Raw genomic sequence first — 20,036 nt, 5'->3', positions numbered from 1 at the left:
TTCTCTCTCTTCCCACTCCATCCATTACAGCACAAGAGGTCATTCAGATTCTGGCATCAGTACTAGACCTCAACTACTACCATCTAGGCTAATTCCAGTTTTTTTAGGCTTTCCCAATTCTATTCTTCCTCTTCAAATATTTATCCAATTCCCTTTTAAGTGACGCTATAGTGTCTGTCTTAACAGTCACTTGTGATAAAGCATTCCATGTTTCAACGGCTGTTATGTGTAGAAAAAAATTTCCCTCTGTACTTTACTAGTGATCATCATCAGTGTATGGCATGACAAGAAGTCAATCAATACACATTATTTAACCTCAATCTCATAATTTTATTATACATCCACCCACCCTCCCTCCCTCCTCCCATTAATCTTTTCTCTTCCACTGGGGAAAACAAGTTTTTCAAGCCATTCCCTAGAACAATAACCTCTCATTCCTGGTGTTATCCTAGTGAAGCTTCACTGTATCCTTTTATGGTTCCAATATGTTTCCCTTTTTGGGTGCCTAGGACACACATAATATTTTAAACCAATCTGGTATAAACGCAACATCACTTCCTTGCTTCTATATATTCTAAAAAATACTGAATTCTCTCAGCCTTTTCTACCCACATTTGAAGATCTTTGTGTTTACACCTTAAGATCTCTGTTTTCCACTCTGATAACAATCTGAATTCATTACCTTTAAAATACATTTTTACATTTCTCACTACTGAACATCTGCCACCAGACTGCCCAGCCTGCCTATGTCTATGTCCTCTCACCATTCCTCCAAAGTTTGCCATGTCCCCTAATTTGATGCCACGTCATTGTGTTTATGACTAGTCGTTCACATAAACAGAATTTAAGAGGAATCAGCACAGATCCCTAGGGTGCAGCACCATCCACATTCCACCAATTCAAAAAGCATTCATTCAGGTCACCTTTTTGCTTTCTGTCCATAGCCATTTCTCTATCTATGCTACTATATTGTGAAGATGGATGTTATCTTTTTTAATATTTTTGGGAATATGGTGCTATTCTGTAAAGAAGTGTGTCCATAGGTAATTAAATTGGGGTAATGTTAGTAATGACAGTTTGTCTGTGGGAACTGAGAGATGAAAAGTAAAGGTGCTAGATGCAGGCATTCGTAATGAGAGCATATGAGAAGTTGGAATTACAAGTAAATAAGTTGGGGTCTAAAATTTGCATTAGGTGATAGGTAAGGACTTGATTTTTCAGCTGCTAAATTTCAAAGGAAGTTTAAGGGACTTTTACAACTTACAGCAGTTTCATAAGTAAATGGGGAAAGGTTATTAAATTTTATTTGATACAAAAGTGGAGGTAATAGGAAGACATTAAAGAGTTTATATTTTGGAAAAGTTGAGTTCAAAGGGGTGCTCAGGACAATGGAATCTAGCATGAAAGGGGAAAAAAAGATACTGATGGGAGATATTTAGTTGAGTTGAGGTGGCTGTGCGGGGGAGATATCCTGAGACCAGCTCTGTGCTGAGAAAAGTTGTGAATTTGAAGCAGCCATCCAGTTTCAAGCCAGAGAAGTCTTTGATTTCAGGAAGCTGCCCGTTTCTGAACTTCCACTCTGCTGTGGAAATCCAAAGAGAGAGTGAAGTCATCTAGTATACTTTATTGAAGTAGCAGTTTTTGCCTTGGGTAATATTACTGGATTTTTATGGTTAAAAATCTATAAGGGAGCCGTTGCCAAGTAGTTTGCTTACTTGTGTAATCTGACCAAGTAGGTTTTTTGGGCAGAATGTTTCTTAAGACTGTTTCAACTGTGTAATTTTAATCTTATGCGTGTTTATGTTTCTTTTTTCTTGTTATTAAATCTTTTGATTTTAAAACCCTAAAAGTGATTCTATGCTTCTGGGATCAGTAGTTTTCGCCTTGTTTTCAGAAAAAAGTTATGATCGGTAAGACAAGTTTCCCTCTGGAATTTGGCTTGCTCAGTGAATAACATCGGCTGCAGTCATAACAAATTTGGGGGCTCTTTGCAGGATTTAAAATTCCTTGATTGAATTGTGATTTTTAAATTTAATGGATACAAGTACAAGGAGAGTACTGAACTCAGGAGTTTTGTGTTGAGGGATTTTAAAGTGGTTGGACTGCAACATAGCTTTGGAAATTGCTAAGACTTTTCTGGGAGTGGAATATGTAACTGTGGAGTAGTTGAAATCTGTGACTTAAGCTCAGCTAAGAGAGTTAGCAGATGAAGCGCAAGTAGAAATAAAAGCAGAATTTCATAAGGCTGATATGGTTTAAAGTGCTTACTCAACATCAAAAGTTGGAGAAGGAGACACCTGAGCTTAGTGTGTCACAGCTGGAGGTATTAAGACTTCTACTGCAGATGAAGCAGCTTATATAGAAAGAGATAAGGAAAGGCAGAAACTTGAATTGGAAGAAAGAGAAATGAGAAAATTTGAATTAGAGAGAAAGGAGAAAGAGAAAGAAGAAAATAGATTAAAAGTAGAAGAAATGAAAAAGCTTAATGGGAAAAAGAGCAGGAAAAGGAAAAGAAGAGATTGCAAGAGATTGAAATGCGAAAGCTTGAACTTCAACTGCAGAGAGAGAAGTTAGCAAGTGAGGAAAGAGAGAAGGAAAGAGATTGAGAGCTTCAGAGAGAGAAAGAAGCCAGACAGTATGAATTGTCTAAAGTGAAGCTTAGAATAAAGGAGAGATGGTGGTTCAGATGGTGACTTTGATTCCTTTGAGGAATTTGATTTAACTAAAAAAAATCTTCAGTTAGTGCCTAAATTTACAGAGGATGGAGTTGAAAGATATTTCACCTCATTTGAAAAGATATCTATAAAATTGAATTGACCAAGAGATGCTTGGACTATAATGTTACAGAGTGTTTTGTCAGGTGCAGCAATGAATGTGTATGTTAGCTTATCAGAGGAGCAATCTGCAGACTACGAGGTAGTAAAAAAGGCAATACTAAATGCTTATGAGCTTGTCCCTGAAGCTTATCAGTTGAAGTTTAGGACTGTAAGAAAGAGACCTAATAAGACCTTGCAAGAGAAGAAAAAACTTTCTGCGATCGATGGTTTAGGGCATTAAAGTTAGACAAGACTTTTGAAAATGTAAGAGAAATTATAATTATGGAAAAATTTAGAAATAGCATTCCAGTAACTATCAAAGCATATTTAGATGAAAAACTAAGAAAAAAGGTCAGGGAAGCTGCTGTTTTAGCTGATACTTATATTTCACACAGACAGTTGAGTGTAGGAAAATGATCCTATGGGAGTCAGCAAGGAAATTGGAGATATAGAAAACCTAGTGATGGTAAAATATTAGTAACAAGGAGCTAGTTGAAGGACGCCAGTCTATTAAAGATGAAAAGGTAGAAGGCAGAGGTGAAGGAAGAAAAGTAGTATGTTGCCATTGTAACAAGGCTGGACATACAAGATCGAATTGTTGGAGGTTAAACAGGAGAGTGATTGCAGAAATAGGAACTCAGAAAAGTTCTGTAAGTAAAAGTGTTGTGGGCTCCGAGACCCAAGTGCCAGACAGACCAGTACATTTGTACAGGTGAAAAAGGAAGAGTCAGTATTAGCCAGAGAGGTGGGCATGTGTTCACAACCCATCCAAGGAAGTTCTGAAGGGCAAGTTACAGAAGTGTTTAAAGATTTTATATGCGAAAGGAAAGTATATCAACGTGTTCCAGGAGGAGCAGGAAAGACTGTTAAGATCTTAAGAGATACAGGGGCTAGCCAGTCATGAATGTTTTGGAATAGTGCTACCTGCTGTTCAGAAGGGTTGCAGCAGGAGAAATGTTAGTGGAATTCATGGAGGGATCAAGCCTAGTTCATTATATAAAGAAAATTTAAAGAGTGACTTGAAAACAGGAGAGGTGATTGTTAGTGTGGTGGAGAGATTGCCTATTGCATGGGGTTCATTTTATTCTAGAGAATGATATAGCTGGATTGCAAATATTGACTATGCCTACTGTAATAGAGGAACCCATTGAGATACAATCAACAGGTTTTACAGAAAGAGCATCCTGGATTGTTTCCAGGTTGTGTGTCTGTGATCCCATCACTGCACAAACTGTAACAGGAAGAGAAGAATCTAAAAGACAGGGTGAGGATACAGAACCTCAGTTGGCTGGGTTAATCTTTGAAAAAATTACTCAAGGGGAGGAGATTAGAGGGGATGAGGTTGAGGTGTTTAATTCATTGAAGTTAGTGGAATTACTCCCAAAGGGGCCAGAATTAAAACAGTTATACTTTGACAGAGAGGATAAACAGGAGGTACTGGTAGTGGTAGGTAAGGAGGAAGAAACAGGATTAATGATTCTAAAATTGATCTTCCTCTGATTAAATTGGGAAATGAGGAAGTACTTAAGAATCTAAATGTGGCATTAAGTTACCTTCCAGAAAGCTGTTGAACTGATTTACAAGAGCTGTTGCAATCACACAAAGCAATTTGTGGAAAAAGACCAGGGAAGACAAATTTGGCTTTGCATGATGTTGATGTGGAGGATTAAGTTTCAATAAGGCAACACCCATACAGATTAAATGCAGTAAAATTGGCTCAAGCATGGAAAGAAATTGAATTTATGCTTGAAAATTACAAGAGAGCCCAGTCACAGTAATTGGAGTTCACCCATTGTAACTGTGTCAAAACCGGACAGATCACAAAGGCTATGCATTGATTACCGCAAAGTAAACACAGATTCATATCCTTTTGCACAATTAGAGGATTGTATCAAAAGAGTGGGACAGTCAGCGTTTATCACAAAGATTGACTTGCTGCGAGGATATTGGCAAGTACCCTGATCAGAAAGGGAAAAATAGATACCAGCTTTTGTGACACCTGATGATTTATATCAATGAAAAGTATTGCCCTTTAGAATGGAAAATGCACCAGCAACATTTCAGAGACTAACAAAGCGATTGAAGGACTAAGCAATTGTGCTGTCTATATTGATGACTCAGTGGTATTCAGTCAAACCTGGGAAGAACATCTACGACATTTAAAGAACTGTCTGACCGACTACAGGAAGCCAATTTGGTTGTAAATTTGGCTAAAAGTGAATTTGCGAAAACACAAATTACATATTTACTGTTGGACATGGTCAAGTGGCCTCATGAGATGCAAAAGTAAAAGCTACTGTAGAGTGCCCAGTGCCTACAACGAAATGGGAAGTTTTGAGATTTATGGACATGAGCCGATTTTATGGGAAATTCATGCCAAATTTCAGCAGTGTACTTGCTCCACTGGCTGGATTACTGAAAAAGAACAGGAGATTCCAATGGACACAGGAGTGTCAGACTGTATTTGACAGCTTGTAAGCCATACTAACCACTACACCTGTTCTAACAGTGCCTGATTATGCGAAACAGTTTAAAATGGCTATTGGCACCAGTGATGTCGGTGTTGGTACTGTGTTGCTGCAGGAAGATGAACTGGGACTTGAGAAGCCAGTGGGGTATTTCTCACAGAAGTTGAATGTGCATCAGAAGAAATATTCAACTATCAAAAAAGGGACTTTAAGTTTAGTTGTAGCTATGCAGCATTTTGAAGTGAATATTACAAACAACTCTTCTGAGACAGTAGTATATATGGACAACAATCCTTTGAAATTTCTGGAAAAGTTGAGAGATAAAAACACCAGACTATTCAGGTGGAGTTTGTTATTGCAACCGTTCAATTTAAAAATTATAGATGTGGCTGGACAAGAGAATTTAATTGCAGATGCGTTGTCAAGAGCTTAAATTCAAAAGGACTTTGATGTTGGGGAATTGAGAATGGGCTGCAATGATCTTTATTCTTACAAAAGAGTTGTTGATATTTTCATAGTTGATGCATGTACACCATAGCGTAATAGTTTTTTTTGCATATAGATAAGTACAATAAGTAATATGAAATGGGTTTAGAAAATGAAAACATCTTCTTGAAATATGACGTTTCATTTTTTTTTCCGTTGAGGGAGGTGTGAAGATGGATGTTAGCTTTTTAAATATTTTTGGGAATTTGGTGCTGTTCTGTAAAGAAGGATGTGTGTGTGTGTCCAAGGGTAATTAAACTGGGGGAAGGTTAGTAAAGACAGCTTGTCTGTGGGAACTGAGAGATTAAAAGTAAAGGTACTAGATGCATGTATTTGTAATGAGAGGTTATGGTGAAATTGGAATAATAAATAAATAAGTTGAGTTTTAAAATTTGCATTAGGTGATAGGTAAAGATGAATTTTCAGCTACTAAATTTCAAAGGGAGTTTAAGGGACTTTTACAACTTACAAAGGTTTCATAAGTAAATGGGGAAAGGTTATTAAATTTTATTTGACCTGAAAGTGGAGGCAATAGGCAGACATGAAAGATTTTATATTTTGGAAAAGTTGAGTTCAAAGAGGTGCTTAGGACAATGGAGTCTAGGATGAAAGGGGAAAAAAGATATTTAAGGGAGATGTTTGGTTGAGTTGAGGTGGCTGTGCGGGAGATGTCCTGAGACCAGCTCTGTGCTGAGAAATGTTGTGAATTTGAAGCAGCCACCCAGTTTCAAGCCAATTAAGTCTTTGTTTTCAGAAAACAGACTGTTTCTGAACTTCTTACAGACTTCCATAGTAGAGAGGAAGAGAGCGAATGAGATGTCGTGTGGTATACTTTATTGAAGTAGCAGCAGTTTTTGCCTCGGTTAATATTACTGGAATTTTATAGTTAAAAATCTAAAAGGGAGCTGTTGCCAAGTAGTTTACTTGTGCGTTCTGACCAAGTGGCTTTTTTTGGCCGAATGTTTTGTAAAACTGTTTCAACTGTGTAATTTTAATCTTGTGTGGGTTTAAGTTTTTTTTTCTCTTGTTAATAAATCTTTTAATTTTAAAACCCTAGAAGTGTTACTGGGATTCTATGCTTCTAGGATCAGTAGTTTTCCCCTCATTTTCAAAATATAAGAAAAAAAGTTATGATCAGTAACACAATTTTCCCTCTGGGATTTGGCTTGCTCAGCGAATAACATCAGCTGCAGTCATAACAATATTTACTTTAATACTTTGCATGTAAACTATATGTAGTACATCAAACAATTGCTGAAAATCTATATAAACAATATCCATCATGTTTCCTTTATCTATTTGAGCTTTTTGATAAAATAACAAATGTTAAGTCAAGCCCTTTATAAATCATGCTGAATGGTCCAGTTAGCTCATGCATTTCTGTGCGTTCATTAATTTAATCTCTGATTATGGAGATTAGTTGTTTGCACACGTTATAAGCAGCAAGTCAGGAAAATTAAACTATGAATCCAATGTCAGTAGAGCTTTGTTTCGGTGCTTACAGACTTTGAGTTTTCAAATTCTGTTGTCATTTTTATTTTTAAAAGTTTAAAAGCCTGCTGTGCCAGACCACACCCTTCCTTAGCATCTGCCAAAATTCCAGCATGCTGGAAGTTCAATTTACAACGAACGATATTTATTTGGATTTCTGGTGCATAGCAAATCAACCACTTGGGGGCATTGGAGCACAGAGATTAGAACTACGTGACCAAAGTTGAAGAACAAATATGTTAAATCACTGTGGCATGACAGGAAGATAACTTTTTTTTGTGTAACGTTATCACCAGAATATGAATGATAACATTCTTGAAGACTTCTAAAACCCATAGAGGCAACACTTTAAAGTCCTTTGGCCATTAAAATTACAATGTACACATATATGATTCTTGGAGTAAAGAAAGAAAGGCCGGACATTTCAAAGTACTTCACAGATACAAGGAACTTTGTGAAGGGTAACCACTGCTGTAATGTATGAAACATGGCAACCAATATGGACTCATCAAACTCCAACAAACAGCAATGTGCAATGGCCAGATAATCTGTCCTTTGTGATGTTGATTGAGGGATAAATATTGGCCAGGGATAACTCACCTGCTCTTCTTCGAAATAGTGCCATGGGATTTTTTACATCCATCTGAGTAGGCAGAGGGGCCTCAGTTTAAGGGCTCATCCAAAAGACAGCACCTCAACACTGCAGTGTTCCCTCAGTTCTGCACTGGAATGCCTTGGAGTGGGACCTGGACCACCGTGATTCAGAGGCAAGAATGCTGGGAACTGAACCACGACTGTCCCTCAAATTTACATGGAGTCTTCCATGTAAATGCTTAAAACGTTATACAATAATATATGCAAATAGTTTATCCATTTTTCTCTTAACTCAACCAGTAGGGAAAGAAAAAGTATCACTTACACAGCTAACATTGCTCAAATGACATAGTATTTTACCACACCACTAGCCCAGATGGTGATGAAACACACTAGACGAGCTGGTATCATTACCTCTCAAGACCAGGGACGCTATCAAAAGAAGTACATTTATTTATATTGGAACCATTTCCTGAACATGTTCTGCAACGATGCGTCAATGTGACTTCTACAGCAACCAGAGCACGAAGTGCACTTGTGCTCACACAGCTACTTGAAGTTACTATTTAGGATTATCTAGCTGCTCTCCTTTCCAGAATGACTGAGGTAAAACCACTTTGCGGGTCTCTAGGTGCAGGATGAAATATTCAGCCCGTTAGTTGTAAAAATATGACTGCCTCTTTTTACTGCCTTCTTGCTGCACCCAACTGTTCGCAACTTTGACATCCTATTTGATCCAGAGATGAGTTTCAGTCCACATATCCACACCATTGCTAAGACAGCTTATTTTCATCTCCATGACAATGCATCTCCAACCTCCATAAAGGCCATTCTAAACTCTGCTGCCCGCATCCTAATTCTCAACAATTCCCATTCACCCATCACCCCTGCTCTTGCTGACATACACTGGCTCCCAGATAAGCAACACCTTTATTTTAAAATTCTCATCCTTCTTTTCAAATCCCTTCATGGCCTCCCCCTGACCCATTAATGTAATCTCCTCCAGGCCTACAATTCCCCAAAATATCTGCCCTCCTCCATTTCTTCATCCTCTCTGGTGAGCATCCCCAATTTCAATCTCTCCACCAATGGCAGCGGTGCCTTCAGCTACCAAGACCTCAAACTCTGGAATTTGCTCCCTATATGTCTCCACCTCCTTAAAACCTACCTTTCCCATCTGCCCCAAGGTCTGCATATGTGGCTTGATTTCAAATTTGGTTTGATAATGCTCCTGCAAAGCACCTTGGGATGTTTTACAACATTAATAAATCCAATGAATACATAAATGCAAGTTTTTGTTGCTATTTTTACTGGGTTGTCAAGTGTGGATGATGTGGCAAATATAAACTAAACCTCTTAGTTATTTTTCCTCTCCAAACAGACTCCTAGATTTGTCTCAATGGATTCAAAAACTTAAAGTTTAACCTCAGCAATTTATGCCCAAAAAAGTGACCCCCTCCCTTTCCCCATACCTTTTGGTGTAAATTGCAGTCATATCAGAGTATGGTTTCCTCTGCTTGTTACATATAACAAAATCATAAGCCCCTTGTTTGAAACATATCTAAGAATTTGATACATATAGTAGCTACAATCTCTCCCACAACCCAACATCCCTAATTCCCATGTTATTTGACAGCCTCATACAAACCATTTAATTGGTCACACAAGGCTCAACTTTAGACCCACTTTCAAATTATTATTTTTTTGTTAGTTATTTGGATGTTGGCACCAAGTGGTGAATTTGTTGTTAATTACAATAGCAACTGTCTGGAATAGGCCATTCATCTCCTTCAGCATGATCCACAATTCAAATAGATCATGGCTGATCTGCACTTTAAATCCATTTATGCTCCTTTGATCCATATCTCTCCATACTCTTACCCAATTGACCAATCCTAATCACAGATTTTCTTTTATTCTAGCTCTGTAATAAAAGCTTTAAATTTGAATTTCTGGGTCCATTTATTCAGGCAATGTCAACAGTGATGAAATAAAAGGCCTGTGGGTATCCAATGTCAGATTCAAACACAAGACTCAGTAGAATTCTCAACTCTATCCCAACTAAACTTCAAGACTCAGCCTGATGGCACCAGAAGAATTTTTTCTGATTCCCCAAACCAACCTTCCTTATGGCCAATTTGTAGTGGACATCGGGCAGTCTTTTGCTTTGAATTCATTCATTAAGAATTAGATTTTGATTTCAGAACAAAAGGTTTCTCAGAATTCCTAAGCTCATTTTACATAGGACACTTTTAAACCAGCAGACAGGATACTTTCACTCTGAGCCTATCATTAATTCAAACCTAGATTTCACAGATGAAAGGGCAAAATTCCAGCCCTAACACCACATCTCCCAAAGTGCGAACTGGCACTTCAAAATACGACTCCTTTCACCAAAAATATGCAAAAATGGAATCATTGTAGAACACCCCTCATAAAAGTGGAGCTGAACTCTGAATGTAGATGACACATATAGCTGCCCCCTGCTGTTGTACTTAAAATGGCAGCAGGGCTGCCAATTTAAGTTGCAGAATTCTATTTCAGTACCATTTGCAGGGCTGCTTGATTATGTTTCAAATTAGCTTGTGGTTACACTAATAGTGACTTTGGTACTATTTATTGAAGTGTGTTCTTCTGATATGTTTTTTATTCGGTCTTTCAACTATACTACAACCCCAGTTAAAAATTACAACAGGATAAACTGGAAAGGGCGTACATATGCTGAACCCAACTTGGGGGAGCTGAGACTACATGTCAACTCCTCCAGTTAGTTGACAGGTTATGACTGAGGTCATGCTGCAGATGAGAAGTCTGAGATGCTTGACATCTGGATAGAGTTAGGATTCTGCAGTAATATGTGTTAGGCCCGTACTATAGGTTAGATGCATTAATAACGGTTTATGGGCGTTTTAAGGATCTGCTCCAATAAAGACTAACAACTTTCGTAAAGGTCATTTCAAAATGACCAAAAGCAGGACCAGCTGGTTATCTCTGGGACAAATATTCTTAAATAAAATGCTTACTATTAATACAACAGTTTATATACAAATTACTCCATTTTCCCCAAGTCTGCACTCAGAAATGTAACAAGTGACCATTTAATGTAGTCAGCTGTGATTATTACCTGCGGTAGTATATCCACTAAATGATAAACCCACACATGGAATAAGCCGTATTTGTTTTTACTTTCAGGTATCAGCTGTAACTCAGTTGGTTGCATTCTTGCCAAATTAGAATGTCCCGGGTGAATCCTACTCCAGGGTTGGAGCACCAAAATCAAGGTTAATTCTCCGGTGCAGTAATGAGGGACTATTGCACTGCCAAAGGTACTGTCTTCCGGGTGAGACATTGAACCAAGGCACCATCCGCCCTCTCAGGTGGTCAAAGATCCCATGGCACTATTTTGAAGTAGAGCCAGAGAGTTATTTCCAGTATCCTGGTGAATATTTATCCCTCAGTCAACGTGACAGGAACAGATTATCTGCCCAGTATCCTTTTGCTGTTTATGGGAGCTTGCTGTATGTAAACTGACTGTTGTGTTTCTGACATTATAGTAGCGACTACAATTCAAAAGTACTTCATTGGCTGTAAAGTGCATTGAGACATCCAGTGCTCATGAAAAGCACTATATAAATGCAAGTTTTTATTTTAAGTGTAGATAACAGATAAGGTCACCTGCAAGGTTTACATAGTAACCAAATAAGCTAAATTTCATTTTTATGTCATGGGTATCATCACGAGGCTATACCCCATTATTTTTGAAAACAGGACTTTTCAACTGACTGCAAATTTTGCAATTTTAAGTGAGACAGAACAAACTACTTAAAAATGCAAGGCCACTTGCCAAGGTGAAGGTGAAAAAGCAATCAGATACCCTCAGGACTGTGAAGAGAGGCCATTTCTTATAATTCAAAAATCCACTGAAACTCGTCACTGTCTAAAGAAGAGGCATTAATATGCAAATTTCTGGATGTTAAAACAATGGCTGCACAGACATAGCCTAAGTCCTTTGGAAATACACAATGGGTGAAGTATAACAGGTCAGTCTGCAGCCACTGAAGAGAGATTGAAAGTGACATGAAGTGCCAAGAAGTTTTCAGCAGTGGAAACAGGATAAAAAGCTGCGTTCTCTCCCTCTCTCTCTTTTGGAAAAAGTGTGTGTCACCCAGTTTGAGAAGTCAACTAACAGAAACCTACCAATGAACTAAGATCTCATAATAATTGCAACATCTCCAACTGCATCCAAGAAACCAGCTAACCTAAATTGGCTGCGACGTTTAACAATCTATGCCTCAAGGACAAGCGAAGGACACTTAACCGTATATTCTTTTAACTTTATAAAAGTTGGACTCTAACTTCCCTTCTGATATCTATGTGTGTGCGCGCACGCGAAAGAGAGAGAGACGGTGCATTTTAATATTTTTTTCCCCTTAGGTTTAGTGGTTAAATTTGCTCTTTCTTTAAATCAAGAAAACATTGTTTGATTGGCTCTTCATTGTTCACTGTATAACCAGTTAAATACACTTGGGTTTGGAAAAGACATATCCTCATGAAAAAGAAACTTAAAACCCTGTTGTGACCAACTGAGGAAGTTGAATAGAAGGGAGCCAGGTTCACTCCTTTTCAACTGGTCATAAAAGTTTTGGATACTGTTATTGGTGTTTTGGGGACTACTTTGATTTCATCCACATTTTAAAAAATAAAATAAAAACAATGCTTTCCGATTGTATACAAAGGGTTGCTAACCCCTTATAACCATGGTGATTCAGTCAAATGCTTTTTATTCCCTGGAACTTATACCATATTTCTAGGATAACATTGTGATTTTCCAAGAAAACCAGGGACCTCAGGTGTGATAAAAGCAAAATTCTGCGGATGCTGGAAATCTGAAACAAAAACAAAAATAGCTGGAAAAACTCTGCAGGTCTGACAGCATCTGCGGAGAGGAATACAGTTAACGTTTTGAGTCCGTATGACTCTTCATCAGAACTAAGAAATATAGAAATGAGGTGAAATATAAGCTGGTTGAGGGGGTGGGACAGGTAGAGCTGGATAGCGGGCCAGTGATAGATGGAGGCAAAGAATAGATTGCCAAAGATGTCATAGACAAAAGGGTGTTGACGGTGGTGATATTAGCTAAGGAATGTGCTAATGATGACATTAAGCAGGATGAGCAAGTGACAGATAGCCCTAATGGGGGTGGGGGAAGGGATCGAAATAGGCTAAAAGGTAGAGATAAAACAATGCATGGAAATACATTTAATAATAATGGAAATAGGTAGGAAAAGAAAAATATATTAAAAAAAAAATTAGGTGTGAACCTCCTCTCCAGAAATGAGCAACTGCCTTCTGGTAAACTTCCTAATGAGGATCACTAAATACTGATCATTTAGTTGGTGGCAATAGCAACAAAGATAGCAACTTAAATATGATTAAGTACAGAAACATGAGGCACTGTTCACTCTCGGAATACAATCCATTATCATTGTGCCAAGAGTGGCTTTCCTTTAAGCTAGTACCCATTGATTTAGGGAAACAACATCGAGTCATGACCCAGTCATCAGTCAACTAGTTAAAAGGTGATGGTCATAGTTCCAGCTGCTTTATTTGTCACATATGGACATATTGGGGGGGGGGGGGGAAGAGAAGAGACTCAAGTACCAAGGAGCACATTTACTGTTCAACAAAGCAGTACATCAATGTACTCTTGCAATTTGTACTACATGAATCGTTCACAGACTGTTCATACTATATTTAAACTAACATCGCGCTGACGTTTACCAGTACGATTTAAAGCCTTCGTCTGCCAAGTTAACGGTACCAAATTCCTACACCCGGGGGACAGTGACTAGTTAAAGGAAGTCGGCAAACTCCCAGTATTCTCCTCAAACACACACACACAAAATCACCAGCGGAAAGTCACATCTCAAACCTTACCGATCACACACAAAATTTACATACACGAATATCAAAGAAATAAAGTGCTCAGCCAATTGAAAGCTGCAAATTGATTTTAGAAAAGTGATGTGATTTTAAAAGTAGAGTTGGGAGGGGAGGGGAGGGATGGTGGAAGAATCGCCCGTCCGAGGAAAGGTGCAAGGGAGGGAAAGGGGGGGGGGGCGGCGGCGGCGGACTCTCTAACAGTGAAAGAAATAAAAGAGAGTGGGGATGGAGGAGTCCGGAGAAGGTGTTGGCGGGGGCTGTGACCGACTCCCCGGCCCAGCCCCGGCCCCGGCCCCGGCATTACTGCAGCAGTTCGCTGGGATCCCGCCCCGTTTTGCTGGTGGCGCTGTGGGGCCGCCACACACTCACTCACTCTCTCTCTCTCTCTCCCCGTGTGACCGGATGAGTATCTCTGATCACAGGCCGCCACTTCCGCACCTCGAGGGGGTGGGGAGGACATGGCGGGCGGGACAAAGAAGAGACCGGGGACCGGCAATCTCGCCGGACTGGCTCGCTCGGCGCGGGCCGTGCGCGCGGCGTGACCGTCCTCCCGGGGGCCTAGCCCGAGCACGCCGCCCCGTGCGAGGAGACTCCGACCCCCCCCAGCGAACAGCCTCCCCACCCCTCTCCTTCCCAACCAACTCCCGGTCCCGCTCCCTCTCCCTCCCCCCCCCCCTTCCCCTCCTTAAGAAGAAAATCCCCCGGTACCGACCTGCCTCCTCCAGCTCCGTGCGGCGTTTCGGTTAATATTTGTCCAAATCCGGCCCTTTTGCCCCCCCTTTCCCTCTCCCACCTACGCGCACTCCCCTCTCTCGGTTTCTGCTCTCTCGCACACCGACCGAAGCTCCGCTCCGCCGCCGCCGCCTTCCTCCCTCCCAACCAAACTGCCAAACGGTTGCTGCACGTTCCGTTACGTTCGCCGGTCACATGACCGGAGTGGGCTGAGAGCTCCCGGGGCGCTGAGGCGGCGCGAGGGCGACAGGACAGGCTAGCAGAGGGGGCGCCGGCCGAGCGGCCTCGGCGGCCAATTACACACACATGCACACAAATACAACCGCTTTGTAGCCGGTCAACCGGGACCATTGATTCCCCCTCCTCCTCCTCCTCCCCCATTTCCCGGTAATCGAACAAAAATGCGAACAAAGCACCATGTCCCATAGCTGCTGCAATACAATGCGAAATGCAACCCCCTCATCCATCTTTTGCCCCACTTTTAATTAAATATGTAACCGTGCATTGGGACCACCCGGTTATATATATTTAAAAAAAGAATAAATAAATGCAACGGCATAACCACGTTATTTGTTGCCACCCTCACGTTAAATAAATAAAACCGCTTTTAACTTTTCATCAAAACTTTCTATTGTTTACTCCGATAGGGGAAAAAAAAGTTAACTTGCTCTTGAGTTCTGCCCCCTTTATACATAATTTTTTGACATATATTTGCAATACATCTCCCCCCCCCCCCCCCAAAACCTCTCCCCGCCCCCGGTAAGGTCCGCAGCAACAATCCAAGGTCATTTTGGTAGCACGATGTCCAAATATGGTAGTGAGGCGATTACATTTTAAGCAAGGCAGGGGAAAAATGAATGGGGTCAGGCAGTTACCGAATGTTTAGATTGCAGCTTGCATATTGTTTAACACGGTAGGGATCGGTAGACTACATTTTATTCCTCCCCCCCGCCCCCCCGTTTCTCCCTTTACTACATTAATTTATTGAGATAACTTCGGGTCAGAGTTGCAGGATTTCGCCCGTTCCATTCACCGGTGCTTTGAGGTCGCTTCTTTTAATTGCAGCAAGGAAGGCTTCCTGAACGTATTAATATGGAGTCCTTTACTGTAGGATCACATTTTTTTTTTACTGTGCCTTTAAGAGAGGAACCGCTTCCTTTTTCGTGCGTTCGCTCCAGCAACGCTTAGCCTCGTTCCCTCCATTTACATGAAGGGCAAGGGTAATTATTTATCAGAAACATGTCCTCACACTTAATGGTCTGTGTGCTTTAGCTGCACCCCCCCCCCCCCCCCCCTTTCTGTGCTCTGGGTTTTGGTTAGAGGCAGCTGGGAGGAGACATTTTGTGGAGAATCTGCTTTTCAGTGGCAGCAGGAATTGAGTGTGCTGACCATAACCCTCTTATCTCACTGCTGATGTCATTAAGGGACTATGCACAAAATGTCTGCTTTTCAAGATGCCTTTGACCAGTAGTTTGAAAGCATACAAGCACAGGCACACAGGGAGATCTTGGAGCTCTCATTATGAAGTGCGTAACTTATCTCGCTGAGTGATTTCTGAGGATAATTAACTGGCACAACTCTAATCACTTGAAAATAAATGAACCCATTGGACTGCCCTGTACAGTGGCATGCGGTCGCCCACCCACGTGCCCTTTCATTCTCAACCCACATAGATATTTTTCCAGTCCTGAGCTGAAGCATTGCATCTTTTGTATCTGCACATGAATTCAAAGGTCTGGACAGTTTTGTATAACAGCAGATCTACATCTATACGAATGGCATTATATTGCTTGTGGCACCACATGATTGCTAGGTTATATTGAACAGTGAGTGAGCAGTCACACAGCCTACTCTCAACATTTGGGGGGGGGTGGGTTGTGTGGTGGTGAGAGGTAGAATCTAGTGGAAGTTTAGTCACAAACTACATGCCCACAGTGATTGGCAGTACAACATAAGCAAAGTTACATAAGCTGCAACTTTTATAAAAGTGGCAACAGGAGACACATCCCTTTCTCTCTCTTCTGTCTTTCCCTTTGTCAATTTTGTCTTATCTATCTCCATATTTCTTTCTTTTATTTTCTTCCACAGACCCTAAGGCTATAGTATATGCAAGTCTTTCTACTACATGAGTGCTATCCCAGCATTCATAACTGTAAGTGAAAGCCTTCTATTAAAACTGTACATCCTGCAGTTTTAATAGAGGCCTTTCACTACCACTAGGAATGCTGGGATAAGCCTGTCTTCAGTGAAAGAAAGACAAATCTCAGAGATTACTGGTGCAATCAAAACAGGTGTGATGCTGCAACTCCATGGCAGGAGGGCAGGAGTACGCACAATGTTATTTACCAATCTCCTTACTGGCACAATGAAATTTGTCAACCTCCTGTACTGGCACAATATTATTTACCAACCTCCTGTATGGCACAATATGATTTACCAAGCTCTTGTACTAGCACAATGAGATTTGCCAGCCTCTTGTGCTGACACAGTATGAATTACCAACCTCCTGTACTGACAAAATGTGATTTACCAACCTTCTGTACTGACGCAGTGTGACTTACCAATCTCCTGTACTCATAAAATGTGATTTACCAACCTCCTGTACTGGCACAGTGTGATTTATCAACCTCCTATACTGGCAACATGTGATTTACCAACCTTCTGTGCTGACACAGTATGAATTACCAACCTCCTGTATTGGCAAAATGTGATTTACCAACCTTCTGTACTGGCACAGTAAGATTTATCAACCTACTGTACTGGCACAGTGTGATTTATCAACCTCCTATTGGCACTTTGGATTTACTGATTGTCCTTCAATCAGTTCTCGTCAAATCATTCACATGATGAGCTCTTGAAGGTCATTTGACTTGCAAGAACTTAAAGGTTTTGTTCATCATATTGATGCAAGAGATAGAGGCAGCTACCCAAGGTTGTAGCCTGTTTCCCACTATTTAAAGGGGCTACTCCTTGATCTCTGGCTCCATTTCTCACTTATAATGCTTACCTTTGGCCAAGTCGTACACAAGGCAAGCAGGTGGCAGGAACTCCCAGTAGATCCACATCTGGTCCTGGTGAAAAGCTTCTCTAAGCATGCAGGTCCAGGATCATCAGGAACTTTCTCTCTGCCCACTTGCTCCAGTTCAAGGGCCTCTAGTGGCAACTGGGTATAACTAAGCCATGTGCACTTGCAGACTTCCATTGCCAGTCGTCTCATCAAGATTTATTAGAGTGAGATTTGACACCCAGCAGTAGCCCAGGCATGATTTTATTATAACGTTGGGGGTTCAGTTGTATTTTATTAGTGGCACCTGCTCAAAGGAGAGCGCGTGAAGAATGATTGGTGGTATTTGGCATAAACCAGGATCACCCTCACTGGCCCAACTAAAATAGAGCTCCGCAATGGAGTAATTTTCCACCCTTATTTTTCGATTTGCCAAGTTGCAGTGATGCTTGCTTTGGGTGTATTGCTAATTACCTGGTGCAGTTCTCTTCATGATTAGTAGGCACAGCAGGGCATGACACTGTTCAGTTGACATGAATAATAATATTATGATTTTGCTTCAAGCTAAGCTTCTCTTAATTTGATTGGATCTCCTGTTTGGATCATTATATTATCCAAACAGATGCTTGGTAGCACAGAACTTGAATATTGTTGAAAAGAGAGTCATGTTGCTGAAGCTTTTTGTCTTTTACTCATCAGGACAAATGCAAGAATGCCAAATTTCAAATGATCACACAATTCATACTACTACGGGAGAAAAACTAAATGGTTGGCAAGTTGAATCTGATTGATTGAGGCATTACCATGCAAAAAACAATTGACAACTATAAGCAATGTTGTTTATGAATTTCAGTGCTGATGCAATGCCAGATATGTAGGCTATCCATCCCAAAGACTGGTTGATCGAATTAAACAACATGTCCCTCTGGCTGTTCACAATAGGCAGAGCACAGACTATACTCAACCAGCCTGCACTTGTAAAACCCAAAACAAAACATCTACTGTTAGATGCGATTCTGCAATTTCGCAGCACTTGCTGAACAACCCTGAGTGCACTCATAGCTACACTAACAACCAATTTAAGATAATCAGTTGAGCTTGTAACATGGCTCATTTACACCCGGTAGAAGCAACATACATTCATACCTAGGGACGGGTTCTCTATAAACAAATGTTCAAGCTTTGAGCCTTTTCTGAATTACCCAGAATTACCTGGAGCCTATAGTTCCCCATTGTTTTCTCCATGGCAACACCTTGGCCAATCAGAGTTGACTTGCCAACCACTCAGTACCCCTTTTCTCCTGTAGTATACATTTTGTGATCGTTTGCAATTTGGCATTCTTGCATTTGTCCGGATGAGTGCAAGACAAAAAGCTTCAGGAATATGGCTCTCTTTTTAACAAATTTCATTATAATATCATAGAATTTTATGGATCAAAAGGATGCCAATTGGCCCATCACATCTATGTCAGTTCTTTGAAAAAAACTATCCAATAAATCCAACTCCCCTGCTATTTCCCCATAGCCCTGCAAAACTTTCTTTTCCAAGTATAAATCGGATTCTCTTTTGAAAGTTGAATATGCTCCAACCACTCTTTAAGGCAAATATTAGCAAAATATGTTCCCATTCAGCAGTATTTATTATTTACAACTGATCACAAGCATAACCTGGTATTGTGGAATGAGATGGGATTAATTAATGATCTCATAATGAAGGCGCCCCTAGGTAGCAGTGACCATAATATGATTGAATTTTACATTCAGTTTGAGGGAGAGATGAGTGGGTCCAAGGCTATGTTTTTAAACTTAAATAAGGGCAATTGTGAGGGCATGAAAGCAGAGTCGGCTAAAGTAAATTGGCAAATTAGGTTAAGGGACAGGTCAATAGAGATGCAGTGACAAACATTTAAGGGGATATTTCAGAATACACAAAATAGATACATTCTAATGAGTAAGAAAAAGTCCATGGGATGGACACACCATCTGTGGTTAACTAGAAAGGTTAAAGATAGTATCAAACTTAAAGAAAAAGTATATAATTGTGCAAAAATGGGTGGAAGGCCAGAAGATTGACATAAGGAACAGCAAAGGAAGACTAAAATATTAATAAGGAGGGAAAAATTAGAGTACAGGAGAAAGCTAGCCAGAAATATAAAAACAGATAGTAAGAATTTCTATAAATATTTTAAAAAGCAACAAGGTAACAAAGTGAGTGTTGGTCCTATAGAAAGTGAGTCTGGAGAATTCATAATGGAAAACAAGGAAATGGCAGATGAATTGAACAGGTATTTTGCGTCAGTCTTCACAATAAAGGATACAAGTAACATCCCAGAAACAGCTATAAATCAGGAAATGGAAGGGAGGGAGGAACTCAGGAAAATTACAGTCACCAGAGAAGTGGTACTGAGTAAATTGTTGGAGCTGCGGGCTGACAAGTGCCCGGGTCCTGATGGGCTTTATCCTAGAGTCTTAAAAGAAGTGGCTAGTGAGACAGTTGATGCT

At 40.3% G+C, this 20,036-nt stretch overlaps 1 protein-coding gene across 2 annotated transcripts in view; it reads right to left on the bottom strand.

Moving 5' to 3' along the window:
- LOC144689479 (zinc finger and BTB domain-containing protein 2-like) overlaps nucleotides 1-14,601 on the bottom strand; it is a 46,082-nt gene extending 31,481 nt beyond the window's left edge. The window contains exon 1 of one of the 2 annotated variants that reach the window (XM_078556591.1): nucleotides 14,511-14,601. The gene's annotated coding sequence lies outside the window, so the exon portion shown is untranslated. The remainder of the gene's footprint in view (nucleotides 1-14,510) is intronic. The other variant, XM_078556593.1, reaches the window with a different exon arrangement.
- Nucleotides 14,602-20,036: the final 5,435 nt, after the last annotated feature.

The sequence above is a fragment of the Cetorhinus maximus genome, chromosome 14, assembly GCF_964194155.1.
Source record: "Cetorhinus maximus chromosome 14, sCetMax3.hap1.1, whole genome shotgun sequence".
Lineage (NCBI taxonomy): Eukaryota > Metazoa > Chordata > Chondrichthyes > Lamniformes > Cetorhinidae > Cetorhinus > Cetorhinus maximus.
This window is presented reverse-complemented; position numbering and strand designations above follow the sequence as displayed.